Raw genomic sequence first — 16,681 nt, forward strand, 5'->3', positions numbered from 1 at the left:
CCTGTACCACCCTAGAGTAGACCCCATCATCTCTCTGCCCAAGGCCACTGTAGCCTCCCATGTGGTCTCCAGGTATCTATTTCTGTCCCCCTCCAATCTGTTTTCCTCACTACGTAAAGATTTACCATTGGAATTACCAAGGTCTAGAGGGGGTTCACTTTATAATTTGTTTTTCACTTTACGTATATGTTATCAATTTTTTGGATGTGTTTAATAAAAATGTTTTAAAGGATTTACTCGTATATCTCCAATTGCAAGCCCAGTGCATTGCACATAGTATGCACTCAAGAAGTATTTGTTGAATAAATGAATAGTAGGGCCAGGAACTTACTCCAAAGCCCTGCATGATAAGGAAATAGAGGGATTTATAAAATGTCACTGTTGGCCTCCTGACCTTAATGTCTATTAAGGGTAAAGGCAGATTAACAATATTTGTTCAACAAATTTTTTGTGTGTTTCTATTCTATGTCCTGGCACTGTGTGCCCAGCACTATGTTAGATACTGAGGATCAGAAATGAACAAAACAGTTTCTGCCCTTGTGAAATTTACCGTCAATCTAATCTGAAAGGCCAGGAAAGGACTCTCTTAGCTTTAAGCTAAAACCCAAAGAGAGAATGAGAATCAGGGAGATAAAAATAAATTTCATGGAGAAAGAGGTAGGGTAAGTGGTCAGCATGGGCATGTCTGTATTCTCCTACTTTGGGGGTCTAACCCTGAGGCAGGGGCTTAGAAATATCCAGCTGAGTGTGGAGGAGGCTAGAAGCCCACTTCTCCTGGCTCAGCTTGGAAGGCTGCCCAATTCTGGCAGAAGTCTCACGTTGAGCAGGGCTTAGGAGCAGACAGTAGCATTAGTGAGAAAGAGGAATCTGAGATAGTGCTGCTGGGTGTCCACAATTTGCAGACGGTGTGCCAGAAACCCAGACTTCTCTTATGCCTTCTGCCAGGCAAGCAGAAAGTAGCATGGGTGAGAGCCATGGACAGGCCAATGGGCACTGTGCCAGGGGCCAGGTGATCCTAAACCAGAGGCTTTATGGTGGACTAATTGACAGGTAATGATGTGGCTAAGACCCCAAGGATGGGCAGAGCTAAAAACCCCAGCAAGAGCTGAAGTGCTCCCAGGTCAGCTGGTGAGAGGAGCAGGGATGAAGGAGTCGGGGTGGGAAGGTGAGACGTCAGACTCTCAAGGTGCTGAAGCAACAGATCATGAGCTTGACAGCCAACAACCTCAGCAGTTGATGCCAGTAGGGCCCTGGTGACCAGGTGTGACTAGGCACATGGCTGCAAAGGCCAGTGAGGACCCAAGCTATGGCTCACATCTCTGCACACAGATCTGAGACCCGTCTGGCCACTCCCTCGAAGCTTCCCTTTGATCCCACAGGCCATCCTGGGAAGTCAAGAGTGGGGAGGGGGGCTTCCCTGATGGCGCAGTGGTTGAGAGTCCGCCTGCCGATGCAGGGGACGTGGGTTCGTGCCCTGGTCTGGGAAGATCCCACATGCCGCGGAGCGGCTGGGCCCGTGAGCCATGGCCGCTGAGCCTGCGCGTCCGGAGCCTGTGCTCCACAACGGGAGAGGCCACAACAGTGAGAGGCCCGCGTACCGCAAAAAAAAAAAATGATTAAAAAAAAAAAAAAAGTGGGGAGGGGTAAGTTCTGATAGGACTACAACTTTCAATTGACTGAATATTTACCCAAAATGAGATGGTTTAAGACCATATAACTTTCACTGGCAAGTTGTTTTTGTTTGTTTCTCCAGAGTATTTTTTTTAATCGAATGAAAGATTCTTGAAATGCTATAGTGCTTTACGATTTTCAAAATTTCACACACGTGATTTCATGTAATTCCATAATAACCCTTTTTCCCCCCTACCCCTATATTGCCTCTCCCCCTTCCCTCTCCCCACTGGTAACCACTAGTTTGTTTTCTATATACGTGAGTCTGCTTCCTTCTTATTTTATTCACTAGTTTGTTGCATTTTTAAGATTCCACATATAAATGATATCATACAGTATTTGCCTTTCTCTATGTGACTTATCTTACTTAGCATAATGCCCTCCAAGTCCATCCATGTTGCTGCAAATGGCAAAATTTCATGGCTGAGTGAAATTTTATGGCTGAGTAGTATGGCAAGCTTAAATTTAGCCCACTCCCCAACAGGAATGAAAACCCACCAGAAAGTTTTCATTATTTAAAGAGAAATAACAGCTACGGATTTGTATACATACGCACACAGTGTGTACATTTCAGTAACAGAAATAAGCTCTGTGAAGCAAATGGGCAGGGTGCTAAGAGAGCACAGCACAGGGGGACCAAATTTAATATGGAGGTAGAAAAAGCCTCCCTGAAAACATATTAAGTGAAACTGAAAGCAGTAGGAGCTGTCGGGTCACGATAAAGCCTAAGACAAAGTGAGAGAAGTTCAGGGTAACTTAAGAGCAGAGTGGCTGGGTTTGGGGCTGAGTCAGGCAAGAACAAGATGGTGCAGGTAGGTGGTGTTAAGATTTTTATCTTTACCTTAAGAACAACAGGAAGTCATCAAAGTGTTTTAAGCAAGGGAGTAATGTACTCAACTTGCCCTTTTCAGGTAATATATTCGACCTAGCAAATGGGTGGGGAATGACTGGAGGGGTGTGTGAACAAAGAAGCAGCCACACAGTTGGAAAGCAATTTGATCATCCAGGTGAAAAATGAGGGTACCTTACAGTGGGCAGCGGAGATGGAGGGAAGCTACCGAGAGACTTGGTAATGAACTGGGAGAAGACGAGGGAAGTGAGAAAAAGCAGCCCCAGCCTTCAAGCAGATGGTGCCCTGCAGTGGAGCCCACGGCTGGAGATTGGATTTCAAGCCCCTCCTTGGCCAGGCCTCCTGCACTGGAGGGGGGCCTGGAAGGAGAAGATTAGGAGAAGAACCGAGGGGGACTGGTTTCTGGAGTTGGCAGATGGTGGACGGTGATGCCATTTACTGAGAGGAGACAGACTGAAGGGAGAACAGATTTTCTATGTTGGGGGTAGTGGTAAGTGAATCAAGAATTCTTGGGACATTTTAAGTTTAAGACATCTACCTGAAGACATTAAACAGGCATCTGTGCACACAATTCTGGGGCTCAGAGAACTGGTGGGTAGCACTGTCAATGTACCCTTGTCAGCAGGTAGTTCTGAGAGCTGATGAGATTGGAGAAAAGACAGCACAGTTCAGAGGGGTTGCACAGTCACAGCCCATAATGTCACACTTTGCTTCATACAAGACAAAATTCCAAATGTTGAGAAATATCACATAATAACCTGGATTTCCCCTTCTATGAAAAATCAAGGGACTTCCCTGGTGGCACAGTGATTAAGAATCCGCCTGCCAGTGCAGGGGACACAGGTTCGAGCCGTGGTCTGGGAAGATCCCACATGCTGCAGAGCAACTAAGCCTGCGGGCCACAATTACTGAGCCTACGCTCTAGAGCCCGTGCACCACAACTTCTGAAGCCCGCATGCCTAGAGCCCGTGCTCTGCAACCAGAGAAGCCACCGCAATGAGAAGCTCGTGCACCACAACGAAGAGTAGCCCCCGCTCGCCGCAACTAGAGAAAGCCCGCGCGCGGCAGCAGACCCAACGCAGCCAAAAATAAATAAATAAAATTTAAAAAAAGCAAAAAGGAAAAATCAAGCTGTGGTAACCTGGGCCCACATTGCTATAATTAGATACTAGTTAACACTATGAACCAGGCAGTGTTCCAGGCACTTCACAAATTTAATCTTAGTAACAACTTGATTTTTATCGTTCATACTTTAAGTAAGAGAAAACGGAAGCACAGAAAGGTTGAGTAACTTATCAGAGAGCTAAGAAGTTGTGGAGCTGGGCTGCAGACCCAGGCTATCTGGCACCAGGGCCTGAGGGCTTAGACACCTTGGGTGCAGCTGGGAAGCTGCAATCCCATTTAGAAAAGCCCTGTTGCCTGCAGGGCATGGTCCCACCACTTCCTATTGTTTTCCTGTCCCCGGCAAACCCCATCCCAGTCTGAGCATCAGTTGCTATTTATTGTTTTATTTGCACTGCTGTTTTCTGATATTGGAGAATTATTTATCTATACCAAGTAGAATATTAAAAATATTAAAGGCATCTAACTTCCATGGGTGAGAATTTTAAAATTATTTATTTGTGAAATTTCTGTTTGTATGTTATCTGGTCAGATAGAATTGATAAAAACAGGTTAGTATTTAGGTTAAATATGTATGAGAAACTCATAACTATGTTTCCGTGCTTCTGAAACAGTCACGCTTCTGATACATACTTGGGATCTATCATTCCCAAGTATAAAAGATGAAAATGACACAGAGTGAAGGCAACATAATATTAAATAACTAACTTTTCAATTTCAGACAGTTTTATTTAGATAAGGTTGATCTGAGACTGAGGTCTTGGGAGACTTTGACAGTATGCTTAAACTTAGTTTCAAGTCTTGGGGGAAAAATACGGTTCATGTCAGTTTGGGGTCTTACAGTCTCTCAAGTGGAAGAGGGGGTGGGGTGACTTCGATAGCTCACCAGTCCCTTCCTTAGTAAAAGTGTGAGAGGAGGGAGGTGGGGGTGAATGTTAAACGTACAGTATTAATGAAAGGAAAAGCAACAATTATTAAATTTAGTCAAGAAGGTTCTAGGAATGATGGCACTGACCCAGGAGAAGGAGCTGGTATTTGGAAGGGAGGCTCACTCTGGGAGCTGCAGCCCCCGGCTTCTTGCAGGGCTCCACTGGAGGGGAGGGGTGGGGCAGACTGAAAGCAGCAATCAGATAACCAAGGAAAGCCTGGGAAGTGTGGTGAGGCTCAGGCTCTGTCTGAGAGTGGGAGGGGAATCTGGCTCAGATGGACAATTTTGCTAAGCTCTGCCCCAGAGGTCCCCAGGCTGGAAGTATCCTCCTGGCCTCCACCCTGGAAAGACCAACCACCCTTCTGAAGATTAACAGGGACCCCTGGAGCCCTTGTGGTCATGAGGTTCCCCTACCAGAATGCAGTCACTAATTAGACTTCTAAAATGAGAACCTCACACGTACAGTGCCAAGCAAACTGTTAAAGTAGTTAGTGCCTGGGAATTATGCTCGGGTTGTTAAAAATAAATGATTGTCCACAACCAAGTCCAAACAAGAAACCAAACGTCTGGTTGGCCTTTTTGGATTTTGACAAAACTATATCCCACCCTTGAAGATCTTACTGGACCCCATCCTAACCCACAAAGAAACCATGCATTGTGCTTCTCCTCTGTGTGGATTGGGCAGTCACCACAAATGCAGACTTGGGGAATGGGGAAGATGATGCAAAACATTTTCACTGGTGCAAAAAAAAAAAAATGGGTATTTGCCCTGAAAGGAAACTTTCTATGGTTGGAAGTGGTTGGGTTCTCTGTATTTGTTTCATATGAAAGTGAAGATGAGGAGAACTTGGAACTCTCATACATTGCTGATGCGAATGTAAAAGGGTGCAGCCGCTTTGGCAAACAGCTTGGCAGTTTCTCACAATGTTAAACACAGAGTTATCATGTGTCCCTGCAGTTACACTCCTAGGCAAATACCCAGGAGAAATGAAGCATATGTCCACACTGTATTTGTACAGGAATGTTCATAGCAAAAGCATGTATCTCAATAAGGTTGTTTAAAAAAAAAAAAAAAAAAGAAGTCATCTATGGGCACAGGCTAAAAATATCTGAAAATTACTTGTAAAGTTAACATAAATATACAATTTCAGCTGTAATATGATTTGATTGTGGTGGAATCTAGACAATGTAAAAAGAGGAATGTACAAAAGTAGTCCTGCTTAAACTTCTGGGTCAAGCTTTAAAGACCGAAGACTTCTGATTTTAATTTGGTTACATTTCCTTATATCTTTCATCAGCTGTTAGGTGTCTAGTTAATACAATACTGTGATATTTTCATTTATTGTTTATTGTTTTTAAAGTGGTTTTCTACACTACAGCCCTCTGTTATTAAAGATAAATAATGACACTAGTGCTAAGCTTATTAATTTGTTGACAGAATTTTTATATACTTTAATTTTCTTGATGGTATCTACTTATATTATCCTCTGGTAGCTTTTATCATGATCTTTTCCTGGCTTCCTATTTTATGGCTCATCTGCTCTAGAAATGCTCCGCAAATGCCCTCAGTCAAGAGGTATAGTTCTGGCTGTAAACAGCCCTCATTCCCAAATATAATAAGAGGCCTCTGGTGGCCTAGATGAAGCCAAAACAAATAATATTGCATATACATCAGGTTTCGAAAAGCAGTTACTGCCCAGAGTGCTATCCTGTTGACCCTGATATTGGGAGGCTTATTTGGCCTGTACCATGGGGCACCCATTAGTAGATTGTGGGATGTTGCCCCTGTAGTCAGATCTCAGATTCTTAAAATGCAAGTGAACAGGGGATTTTAGTTGGGAAGAGTAATCGTCTATAAATTGATCTTGGCAGTGAGACATACCACCTGCATAATAACTTTTATTCTCCAAACACTTATACTTTTTTTTTTTCTTTTTTTGTGGCGGTACGCAGGCCTCTCACTGTTGTGGCCTCTCCCATTGCAGAGCACAGGCTCCGGACATGCAGGCTCAGCGGCCATGGCTCATGGGCCCAGCCGCTCCGCAGCATGTGGGGTCTTCCCAGACGGGGGCATGAACCCACGTCCCCTGCATCGGCAGGCGGACTCTCAACCACTGCGCCACCAGGGAAGCTCTAAACTCATACTTTATATGGCCATTATGTTTCTCCTTCTGTGCTTACAAAATGCCTTATTCATATGTTCAGAGTAAACTCATCCGGGTTTGGTGTCCCCAGCTGAGCATCAGATAATGTCAGAACAGTCATAAATGTGCCTAGAGAAGAATTGTTCACATTATAAAAGGAACAAAAGGAGGGGAAACTGTCAGTTTTCTGAGCTGCTTTGTATTCTATTCACTATAGAAAACACTAACTGGAGAATTTCAGTAGTCAGAGTTTGTGTATAGAATGAGTTTGGATCTTCATAGCCCAAAATGCAGGCAGTCTGTTGTAAAGATAAAAAAAAAAATCATAATATTGGGAATGATAGCTGGGAAAGCTGCTTTTTGTTTTGTTTTGCTTTGGTTTTTGATTCAATTTTATACGGCTTGTACAGTGTTGACATTTATATTTTGTGTAAAAGATTTATTTATGCAACAGCATAGGGCTGAGAAGCTGTCCGTCTCCTTGGCCCCCTTCGTCACCGTGTCCCTCTCCTTGGAACTCTCCTTTTGGATGTGGCATACATGACAGCTTGGCAGATGTCACATCCACTCCCAACCCTTTTTCCCTTGCCTTCTTCTATAGAAGCCAGAAAGTTAAACACTCAATTTCCTACCCTCCCTTGAAGCCAGGAGTGACCATGTGACTCAGTTGTAGCCAAGAAGATGAAACCGCAAGTTCAGTGAATAAAAAGAGAGACTCCCAAAGAAAGGGGAGAGTTGTAGCTAGTCCTGCCTCAGCCTCTCTGTCCCCTTCCTCCTGCCTTGAGTTTGGATGTGATGCCTGAAAGTACGGCAGCCATCTTTCAACCATGGAGTTTCAAGCCAACACCTTAAAAATGGGACAGAAAGAAAGCTGGAGCCTGGGTCTTTTATGATGGTTCCAGGCCTGGACTGCCAACTTGCTATGTAAGAAAAACATCATTTGTTTGTTTAAACAACTTGTGGCCAGACTTTCTGTTATTTTCAGCCAACCACATTCCTTTATGACACACGAGATTTCTTCAATGTTCTTCTTTCCTATTCTCAACTTCTCAGATGGCTCTTTCTCAGTCTCCACCCCCAGCTCCTCTTTCTCTGCCTATGCCTGAATACTGAGATTTCTGTGTCTTCTCTCCTTGTTCTATTCTCATTTCTTGAATAATTTTCTCCATGGGCACAGCTTCAACTGCCCCTTACATACCAACAAGTTCCAAATCTAGATCATGAATTTGGGCCTCCAACCTGAACCTGGACCATTATTTTCAAGTGCATTTAAGACATTTCCCTTTGTATGGCCCTGAAGCAAATTCCGCCTATCCATAATTAAACTCATTTTTTTCCCCAGCCAAGGCTTACTTTTCTCCCTTCTCTTACTATTTTGATTAGTTTCACCACCCACTCAGTTATCTGAGATAGAAACTTTGGAATCATCCACTCCTTGTTTACCTTCACAGGTCACATCCAGTTAGTCTCCAGGTGTTACTGAATCCATCTTTTAAATTCTTCTTAGGTCAGCTCTCTCTCCTTTATTCCCTCACCATTGCCCTGGTCCAGGTGCCCACCCTCTCCACCTGGACTTCTACCCTCTCCTCCTAATTGGTTGTGCTGCCTTCCTACTCTCCCTATCTAGTGTGTTTCAACCGCTGGGGTCAACTTTCTAGAACACATCTGATCACTTCACTCTACTATTTAAAACACCTCAGTGTCTTGGCCCCATTACCTAGGGCCAGTGGTTCTCAAATTTTACTGTGCACCCGCATAACCTGAAGGACTCATTTAAACATAGATTGCTGGGCCACTCCTCCAGAGTTTCTGATCCAGTAGGTCTGGGGTGGGTCCTAAAATGTATATTCCTAACAAGTTTGAGGATGGTGCTGATCAGGGACCACATTTTGAGAACCACTGGTCTAGGCTAAAATTAAAACTCTTTAACATCAGGTTTAAATCATTTACAACCTACCTTCCCAGTTTCTGGCCGCTGCTCACCACGTTCCATAAATTTTTTTGGGTTTTTTTTGGCCGCACAGCATGCAGGATCTTAGTTCCCCGACCAGGGATTGAACCCTATCCCCCTGCAGGGGAAACATGGAGTCTTAACAACTGGACCACCAGGGAAGTCCCCGTAAGTTATTTCTGAGGTCACCTGCCACTCTTATGTCAAGGTCTCAATCATTCTCTTCCCCGTGTCTGGAATGCACATCCCCCTTCTCATTCCTGGCAAACTCCCTACCAGTTCTTCAAGGAAAGTCCAGCTCCGGCTTCCCTACTGAAGAATTAATTTACTGCTTCCTCCTCTACACTCTTTTGGCACTTCCTACACAGGGTACTTTAGAGTCTTGCTACTTAACTGGTGGTCCTCAACCAACACTAGGGCCATCACCTGGGAGCTTGTTAGAAAAGCAGAGTTTCAGGCTCCACCCCAGACCTACTGAATCAGAATCTGCAATTTAACAGGATCCCCAGATGATTCCCATGCCAGCTGAAGTGTGAGAAGCACTGCTGTGCAGGGCCTTGTGATTGATAGATGCTCTGATGACAGTATTTCCTTTAGTTCCTCCAGCATTCCCATGGCTCGTTATTATTGTCCACGATTTAAAGAGAGGAAACAGGCTGGTAGTAGCAGAGCTGCGATTCAAACCCAGGGCCGTCAGGCTTCAAAAATCTGTGCTTGCTCTCCATACTATACCCATCATCTGCCTATTACTGGTCTTCACACATAGTATTGTAATTATCTATCCATAAGTCAGCTCCCTGTCCAGGTAAGGAGAGGCTGAGTGGGGCAAAGTCCTATTGTCTCTAGAAATCAAGGAAGAAAACTGCACTGGAAACAAGGAAGAACCTTTGTTCTTTCTCACTGTCAACTACAGTTCTAATAGCAACTTTGGGTAGGATGAGGTTCCTGAAAGAGTTTATACAAATTTTAAAAATATAGCAGCTTTATTGAGATATAATTCATAAATCATATAATTAACTCAAAGTATACAGTGGTTTGTAGTAAATATATTCACAGAAGTGTGCAATCACTACCCCAAAACAAACCACATGCCAATTAGCAGTCGCTCTCCATTTCCCCCAGACCCTCCATCTCTAGGCAACCACCAACCAACCTCTGTCTCTATAGATTTGCCTATTCTGGTGTTTCATATGAATGGAATTGTACAATAGGTGGCCTTTTGTGACTGGCTTCTTCCACTTAGCATAATGCTTTTAAAATTCAGTCATGCTGTAGCATGTATCGGTTCTCTTTTCCTTTTTATTGATGAATGAAATTCCACTTTTTACTTATCCATTCATCAGTTGATAGACCTCTGAGTCACTTCCACCTCTTGGCTGTTACAAATAAATAATGCTGTTATAAGCACTGTTGAAGTTTTGGTGTGGATATATGTTTTTATTTCTCTTGGGTACTCACCTAGGAGCTGGGTTATGTGGTAACTCTATGTTTGACTTTCTGAGGAGCAGCAAGACTGTTTTCCAAGGTGGCTGTACCATTTTACATACTCAGCAGCAGTGTATGAGGATTCCATTTTTCCTACATCCTTGTCAACATTTGTTATTATCTGTCTTTTTTAAAAATTCAATTTATTTAAACTAAAAACAAAAAACCACCCCAAAGCCTGTGTTTTTTATTATAGTCATTTTAGTGGGTATGAAGTGGTAGCTCATTGTGGTTTTGATTTGCATTTCCCTAATAACTAATGATATTGAGCATCTTTGCTTATTGGCCATTTGTATATCTTCTTTGAAGAAATGTCTACTCTGATCTTTTGCCCATTTTGAAGTTGGGTTATTTTATTTTATTTTATTGAGTGGTAAGAGTTCTCTATGTGTTGTGGGTTGAATGTGTCTCCTCCAAAAGATATGTTGGAGTCCTTGCCCTCGACACCTCAGAATATGACTTTATTTGGAGATAGAGTCTTTACAGATGTAACCAAGTTAAAATGAGGTTTTATGGTGGGGTTAATCTAATATGGTGGGTGTTCTTATAAAAAGGGGAAAATTTGGACACAGAGAGACATGCATACAAGTAGAACATCATGTGAAGATGAAGGCAGAGAACAGGGTGATGTAGCAGAAGCTAAGGAATGCCAGAGATTGACAGAAAATACCAAGAAACTAGATGAGTGGCATGGAACATTTTCTTCCTCGCAGTCCCCAGAAGAAATCGAGATACCTTGATCTCAGACTTCTATCTTCCAAAACTGTGAAGCAATAAATTTCTGTTGTTTAAGCCACCCAGCCTGTGATACTTTGTTATGGCAGTCTCAGGAAACTAGTACACTATATATTCTAGATACAAGTCCCTTAACAGATTATATGATTTGCAAATATTTTCTCCCATTCTGTGGATTGTCTTTTCAGTTTCTCAATGGTATCCTTTGAAGCACAGAAGTTTTAAACTTTTATGAAGTTCAATTTAATTTTGACTCCTCTGCAGGGTTAGTTTTTAAGGCCAGCCTTTGAGATTTATTCTGATCCCAGGAGGGGTCTTCTTAGCGGTTTCTTTCCCTAGCTGAAGTGTGACTGGTAAACTAGCTGACCTGTGTTTGTTGACCTCTTGGAGCCACCAGCCTTCTCTTAACTGTCTACCACCATTGTGGTGGACAGTTTGAACATCTCCACACTCTGTTAGAAATAAAGTCAGTCAGCTTTACAAGCAGGGTGCTATGCTGGGGTCGTAGGCTCTGGTCTTCTTGACCTGCCTTTTTTGGTGTGGAACGTCTGCCAACCAAGTAGGGGCTGGCTGGAGGAAAGGTGCCTCTACCTCTCAGCGATACTCACCTGGAAATTAGCCTAGGCAACATGGAGTCGTGGGGGGATGCGAAATGCTGGTGGCCTGCCCTTCCCACGGAGACCTCTTTGCCTGGGAGCAGGGGAGTCCCATCTTCTTGACCACATCCACTTGGAGTGTAGCTTCTGTCACGTTGAGTTGGGAGGGAAAGTGAGGTAGAGCGTGCATAGTGGTTTAAGTGCTACAGACTCTGTTCTTACTAAGTTTCAGCAGATTTTTTTTGAATAAATGTTTCTTTACTTATTATACGCCCTTAGGATAATTTCTAGAGACTTTAAATGTTGTTATTTTTAAAATAATTTTCACCAATTACAGTTGTTTTGCTGAGGTGGGGGTCTGTGAAACTCTTTACACCACTATTCCAGAAGTAATTTATATACTTTTGATAAAAAATGGGATCATAGCAGTTGTGGAGGTAGGGGTAGGGGTGGGGTTAGGGATAGCAGTAGCAGAGTAAGTCAGGAATAAAAGATTGGGTAACAACCCATCAGGACTTCCAGTTAGCGAACAAGAGAGAAGCAGTAGATGTGAACAAAACCAGGAATCACTAAAGAAATTTGGAGGCTTTATAACTTCCCCATTCCTCTATTTTTCAATATATCCCTTCTGCCTCCCATACTGATAATCAGTCAAATAAATATTCATTACCTACTCTGTGCCAGGCACTTTGCCTGGTCCTAGGGATAGAGTTAGGTTAACAAGATAGACTTGGTCCTTGCCCTCAAGGAGTGAAAAATAAATCCCTTTGGGGAATCAGGAAAGGCATCATAGATGAGGTAGCATTTGATCTGGACTCAGAAGCAAGGAGAGGGTTATTGCTGAACCTAGATTTAGACAGAAACCCAAAAGCTAATGATAAGATCAGGGAAAGTCACTGTTATGTAAGATGCCAGGAGATCATTAAAAATATGATTTAACACATTTTGATGAAATTTTTCAGGTCTAGGCAAATTCAAAACAGGCCATTTGTCATTGGCACCCTACGTTCTAGCCACTTTCTCTCTCCTTTCACTTTCAAGTGACCTTGGGCCTTCCAAAACTACCTACTAAGGCATCTTACCCCAGCTGGTCCTCTCCTCTGGGCTGGATTCTTGGCTAGATTCTTGGACCTCACCAAATAAGGGATGGTATCTAATTTTGAAGAGTCCATAATCTGGGAGAGGGAGGTAAAGAGTCAAGTAAACAGTAAAGTACTCTCACATAGGTATATCAAGGAGGTAATGGGGGCACACAAGAGCCCATCTAACTCAGACTGGGCTTATTACCAAACCAAACTTGGGTCCACTTGCCCGCACGCAGTAAAGCCACTCTACTGACACCTGGTTGTGGTGAAGGATAGTACAGCATTCATTGCAGGGCCAAGCAAGGAGTCCAGGGCAGCTAGTGCTTGAAAGACCAGAATTCTCCAAATGGTTTCAGGAAAAGGTTTTTAAAGATAGGGTGAGGTGTGTGATCAACTCGTGGACATTCTTCTGATTGGTTGGTGGTGATGATCAGAAGTCAACATCATCAACCCGGTTCCAACTGGTCTAGGGTCTACATGTTGTGGGCAGCATACAGTTAATTTCTTCCACCTGGTGGGGGTTTCAGTATCTGCAAAACAGCTCAGAGGACATGGCTCAGAATATTATCCATAGCCCTTGAGAAGGAACCAAAGGTCTTTGAGTTTGTTTAACGGCTACAACTATTATTTTGTCTTGCTTGACTGTTTTCCTTTCTGCATTTTCTCACTTCTCTGATTAAATTTATTCTTTGACTAAAGTTTATCTATAGACAAAAGGCAGGCCAAGGATATGAGGGAGGGGATCCTGTTCTGGGAAGGCCCCATAGGGCTCTGCTTGGTTACAGGATGGGAAGAGGGTGATCACGGAAGCTCCCCTGAGGAAATGAATCCTAGCTCTTTCAGAGAATGTAGGGGAGATAGCTGGAGGCCAGGCATTCCAGGAGAAGGAAACCAAGGCACAGAGATGGGTAAGCCCAGGAAGCGTTCCTCCTCTCTCCCCCACCCCACCCAAGATTTGGGGAATTCCAAATTGTATTGATTTTGACAAGAAACAAAGCTTCCCTCTCCCTAAGGAATTCAGATCTGTCTCTCTCCCTCTCTCTCTCCACTAGCCCTTAGCAGCCAGTCAGGTACATGAACTGGTGTCAGCTGAGTGTTTCCATCGCAGATTTCAATCAAGGCGTCAGTGAGGTAAAGATAAATTTATTAGCATGGTGGCTGGGTAGGGATGTTCTATCCAGATTATTTTTGCTTAAAGATAATTGTGTGTGTCCTGCTTCATAGCTCTCTAGAGCTGCCCCAGTTTATGCCTATTTTCTAGGTAGGATACTTGGCTGCCTCATCAACTCTGTGAGCCTCTGCTACCTTCCAATAAATTTCCTATTCAGATAGTGTTGTTTCAGTCACATGCCAACAAGGAATTTTGATCTTAGGCAAACCACTTAGAAGGCTCTTCCATAGAGATAATGAAGGCCTGAACTAAGGCATTGGTAGGGAGGAGGGAAAGTAAGATGGATGGATAGATAGACAGATAGATCGATTTAGATATAAAGAGGAAGAGTTCCTGGCACAAGGTATGTACTCAATATTTGAATGCATGATTGAATAATAGGAAAAATTACTCTTAGGTTTCAGTCAATTTTGTTGCTATTAACCAGAAAGGAAAATACAAGATGAATCTTTTTGGAGAAAGCTGCTTTTGAGTTTCAGGTTCTAGTAGTCCCATATTAAGGACTCATACAGAAATTTCTAGAAGACATTTGGATATAAGTATCTTGTCTGAACATTTAGATTTAGGATCCATCAAATATAGTCATAACTGGGACCATAGTGGTGGATAAAATTACCCAGGATAATATTTGCAGGGTAAGTAGAAAGCCTGATGATTGAGGATTTAGGGCAGAGAAAGAGGAAGAGACCATGAAAGAGAAGGAAAAGGAAAAGGAAAAGTATGGCTATAGACAAGATAGGAAAATGTCATCAGGAGCATCAAATTTGTTAAATAAGATAGGGACTTAGAATTTAACAACAAAGATGTAATTGGAGCTCTTGGCAAATGTGATTTCTGTAGTGGTGTGAGTCTGTGAGCCAGATTGCGGTATATGAAGAAGTGAAGCAAAGGAGAGACTTTTAAAAAACAGGGTTTAGCCAGAAAGGAACTTGGGGGCTGCAGAAAGGATTTTAAAGATGGGAGAGGCTAGAGTATGTTTAAATGCTATGGGAGGCTTCCCTGGTGGCGCAGTGGTTGAGAGTCCGCCTGCCGATGCAGGGGACGCGGGTTCGTGCCCCGGTCTGGGAAGATCCCACATGCCGCGGAGCGGCTGGGCCCATGAGCCATGGCCGCTGAGCCTGCGCGTCCGGAGCCTGTGCTCCGTAACGGGAGAAGCCACAACAGTGAGAGGCCCGCGTACCGCAGAAAAAAAAAAAAAAAAAAATGCTATGGGAAAGTGCTCATAGAGAGGTTGAAAATCAGAGAAGGATGTAGGGGGAAGTCCCTAAGATGCTGGTTGAGTGGGATTCAGAGTTCAGGTGGAGGAGGGACACCTAAATCCTGAAGAAGAGAGACGATAGGAAAGAAGTATAGGAGGAGAGATTCTACTTCATGTCCTTTAAGTCTCTGAAGGAGAAAGCAAGATCAACTGCTGAGAAGAGAGTGGAGTACGCCAGGAGAGTGGCGAGTGAGTTGAAGCCTTGCCAACAGTATCTTGCCCAATTGAAGCTGGAGATCACACAATTTTAGAGGTATAAATTAGCTGATTTTCTCTACCTGTGTTCAATAGCTTGTGAGTAGGAGCAGAGAAGGGCCAACCACTGGGATGATACACGTGGAGGCAGTAGGAGAATAAGTGGAACGGGAGATCAAAAGGGTGAGCAAATTTTGAGTGCTGGTGAGTGTTGGAATGACATCGTGATGATGGAATGCAGGCTGGAAAGGGATAATGGGTAACCCAGGGGCCTGCCATGAAGAGGTGTTAGAAGACTGGAGATCTAGATAAACTCACAAGGAAAATCACAGAATGAGAGAGATGGAAGGAAAGGAAGGCTGTGGCAAAAGACAGAAAGGCTTTGGAGTTTAAGGTTTCATAGGAAAAATAATTCTGGGTGATGAAATGATCCGAGGAATGGCCTTCTGTGTTACTTGGGAGTGAGTGGGAGTGAAGGTCTGTTGACTAGAGGTCAAAACAATGTGAGGCTAGAGCAAAGGGATGGGTCCTATATGCTTAAATGACCCAGGATAATGGCAGAAATCAAAATTAAAGACTATGAGTCAGAGGTCAAAATTTGCTAACAAACAATTTTATGAATGGTAGGTATATGGAAACCACAAGTTGAGAAGTGGAAAATGCAACAAACTAGGACATTAATGTTATTTCCATGTGTCAGTAAGCAGCCCTTCCCTGATTGCTATGTATTTCCTCAATCGACAGAAAGCTCTGGAGGGCAGGGCCTGTCTTATTAATCCCATAGCATCTTACCCAGTTCTTGGTAGCAGTCGGAAAGAAGAGACCATACAATGTCTTTACTCTAGAAAGTGCTGATTCTTTATTCCCATTTACACAGTTCTCAGTCCCTGGAATCCTATAAGTTCCTCTATCATACTATATGTAGAATTTATCTATTCATATGTCTGCTTCTCCCATCATTCTACAAACTTTGAGAACAGGAACTGTCACATTCATTACTGTAATCCCAGAGGAAACATTCTGTCTGATCCACATTAAGGACGCCAGTGTTTTGTCAAATAAATAAATAAATACATAAACGAATGAACCTCTCAGCTGTTATGAACTACCATTCCTGATTAAGCACCACTGCCAAGTACTGGGCTTTGGTCTCTTCTTTCCCGTTGATGCCAAGCACTGGGTAAGATGCTGTGGAATTAATCTAATAAAACAGGCCCTGCCCTCCAGCAGCTTTCTGTCAAGTGAGGAAATACATAGCAATCAGGGAAGGGCTGCTTGCTGAGACATTACATGCTTTTATATTCTAATTTAATCCTCACAACAACAACAAGCCTAAGTAGGAAGAGGGGAAACTGCAGCCCCAGAAAGTTTGAGCATCTTACCCAAAGACACACAAGCAGTAAATGTTAAAGCTGGCATTTGAATACAGCTCTGACTTCAAAACCTATTTTCACATTATGTTGCCACCAAGCCTAGTCTAAGTGTAACAA

This window comes from Leucopleurus acutus, assembly GCF_964270905.1.
Source record: "Leucopleurus acutus genome assembly, chromosome: 5".
NCBI lineage: Eukaryota > Metazoa > Chordata > Mammalia > Artiodactyla > Delphinidae > Leucopleurus > Leucopleurus acutus.